Source organism: Benincasa hispida, chromosome 11 (assembly GCF_027475165.1).
Source record: "Benincasa hispida cultivar pf3 chromosome 11, pf3_genome.v1.1, whole genome shotgun sequence".
NCBI classification, from domain to species: domain Eukaryota; kingdom Viridiplantae; phylum Streptophyta; class Magnoliopsida; order Cucurbitales; family Cucurbitaceae; genus Benincasa; species Benincasa hispida.
The window spans coordinates 72769689-72772478 of record NC_143488.1 but is presented as its reverse complement, the minus strand read 5'-3'; the positions used below and the strand labels follow the sequence as shown (position 1 = coordinate 72772478).

The window sequence follows — 2790 nt, the reverse complement described above, 5'->3', positions numbered from 1 at the left end:
ATTTACAGCACTCACTCTATATACTCAAAATACTATTTTTTTTTTTTTTAAATTTAGTTAAAAATTCAAATGAAAAAACAAAAAAAAATGAAAACTCATGATTAAAGGATGAGAGAACAAGTCAAAAACCAAAAATTAAAATTATAAATAGTTGGCAAACGAAAATTTGAAATAATAATTTTTTATAAGAAATTATTCAAATGTGATGATAGTTTGCGTCTATTACCAAAGAATATGTTATAATTACTGTTTTAAACATAGTGTTACCTCTCCTCTTAATATGGTACTTGTTTAGGTTCATCACTTTTTAAATAAGATAACAGAGTATCCATTAAGTTTTATATGAACTCCTAATACCATATTAAATAAATATGAAATTTAATCTCAAAATTAATTGATAATGAAAGTAGTAATTGGATTTTTCTTAATTCATACTCCCTTCTCCTAATTCCAGGACCCATATTTTTAATGAAAGCAAAACCACTTGGATAACTATATTTCGTCTTAATACATTAAAAACACACTTTTTGAGCCTTCAAACACAAAATTGTCAAATGCTAAAATTTCAATTTTATATAAAAACATTAACAAACATCAATTTAAAGTTTAGGTGGGAGAGGCATCTCTCTCTATATATATATCATAAAATATCATATGGTATATAAATTAAATTTATATAAATCAAATGTATCCACAAATGATGTGATATTATTTATGTTAGACACGACTTATTTATTTTATTTTATTTGTTTTTTTGAAACCACTCAAACAGTCTCGTATTGAAGAGAAAATTGTCTTCACATACCATGAATTTCTTTCTTCTCTAAGTTGATTTAAAACCATATATATAACAGGCTTAAATTACGTACACTACAAAATAATTTTATAGAAATAAAAAGTTATGTATATGTAGATTAAAGGAAAAGTCCAACATGACCTCGTCTCTGGATATTCCTAAAAATGATCTCAATTATTACATAAATATTTGACCGTTCTTGAAAAAATTATAAATTACGTTATCTTATCATTTTAGTGATATTTTTGTTTGACATTTTGATATTTTATAAAACTTCAATAAACATACATTGGACTCTACGAAGATCATATGATCTCGATTCCAACTAACAAATTAAAAGATATCAAACAAAAAAAAAATGGATTTGATCATTATAGAACTCAAAAATAGAAAATATCAATAATCAACATGACAACCAATAGCAGTCTGAAACCAAGGAAATGACGAGGTTCCACTAGAATTCAATGGAAGTTGGAATCCACATCCCACTTTAGGCCTAACTCTAATGATTTTATAAAGCCCAAATTTCAATCTCAATGAAAGACGAAATTTCACATCAATTGAATAAACCCCAGCAAGTTTTTCAGTATTGAATTCAGAAACTTTGTTGTTTGCGATTACCACAAGCTGCTGCCCTTCAAACCGTCCTTTAAGTAGGCTTGTCGTCTTTGGGGTTTGGTAAAAAGGGGTTAGCAATCTGGTGTGAAAGTTTTGATCTTTGTAGCTTGTAGTTGCTTCAATGGTGTCATAGTAGATACCAACTTGTTCATTAGGGTTTCGAATGGTGAAGTAAACACCAAGATTGTAATGGAGTTGTGTGTCATTGTTGGTGAAGTTGAATTGGGTGAGAGTGGCATCGGTTACATTGAATTTGATCTTGTGGGTTATGAAAACAAGCCATAGGATCAACACAGAGAATCCAAATGATACTCCAAACCCAATAATGACGCACATCAAAAGACACCATAAACTTGCCATGGTCTAGAGAGATTATTTGATTGGGATGTTGTTGGAGGAGGAATAAATAGGGGATTTATATTGGGATTTTTTTTATTTGTATTTTTTTATCCAATCTTAGTTTTGTTGACTTTTTGGGACACCAGCTCATTGAGATCATTAAAAATTCAATTCCCATACAACATTAGAAGTTGATTAAGTAAAAGCTATATATTTTCAACTGAAATTAATGTATAAAACTAGGGGCTTTTGTACAATGGAGATATATATTGACATGTTGGGCAGGTCAACTTGTCATGTTTCCAACTACTATGTGGAGAATTTTGGACACCTTGGTTGAGGTGATTAAGAATTCAATCCCAAAATATGAACGGAGGTTCATTAGTATGAGTAATTTTTTTGGCGAACAATCTTGTTAAAAAAATTGAGGACTATATAATTCAAATAATTAATTAATACAACCATAGTAATAATTATGTAATATCTAATGTAAACACAATCAGAAAATGGTGAACTCAAAGCAACATTATCATTATATTATTTACTTTGAAAAAGTTCATAAACCTAATAAATATAAAAATAAAAATACAATTGATAACGTATGAAATAGTTTCAAACTAAATAGACACAAACCATATCTACAAGTTCACATATTGATAACAAATAACTAATGAATGGCCACATACTTGACAAACTGAAACAAACCAAGTAAACGATCAAACCAACAAACTATACATGAAGACAAAGAGACCCAATCAAAGACAAACAAAAGTTTAGACCACTTCAAATCATCCGTTGACCTCGAAAATTGTCTATAAGCAAGCTAGTGGTCCTTCGACCTTGGTAAAAAGGCAGCAAAAGCATACGGGGAGAATAAATAGCATTGCAAATGATGGATAATCTTATTTGAGGTCATTAAGGTTGGTTTGATAATGTTTCGTTTTCTGTTTCTGGTTTCTTATTTCATGTTTTCCAAGATATTAAATATTTTTATTTCTTATTTCTTGAAAAAAGAAAAAAGAAAAAAGAAAAACTTG

At 28.8% G+C, this 2790-nt stretch overlaps 1 pseudogene; it reads right to left on the bottom strand.

Moving 5' to 3' along the window:
• Nucleotides 1-1192: 1192 nt before the first annotated feature.
• Nucleotides 1193-1774, bottom strand: LOC120090812 (NDR1/HIN1-like protein 10 pseudogene; annotated as a pseudogene).
• Between the last annotated feature and the right edge of the window lie 1016 nt (nt 1775-2790).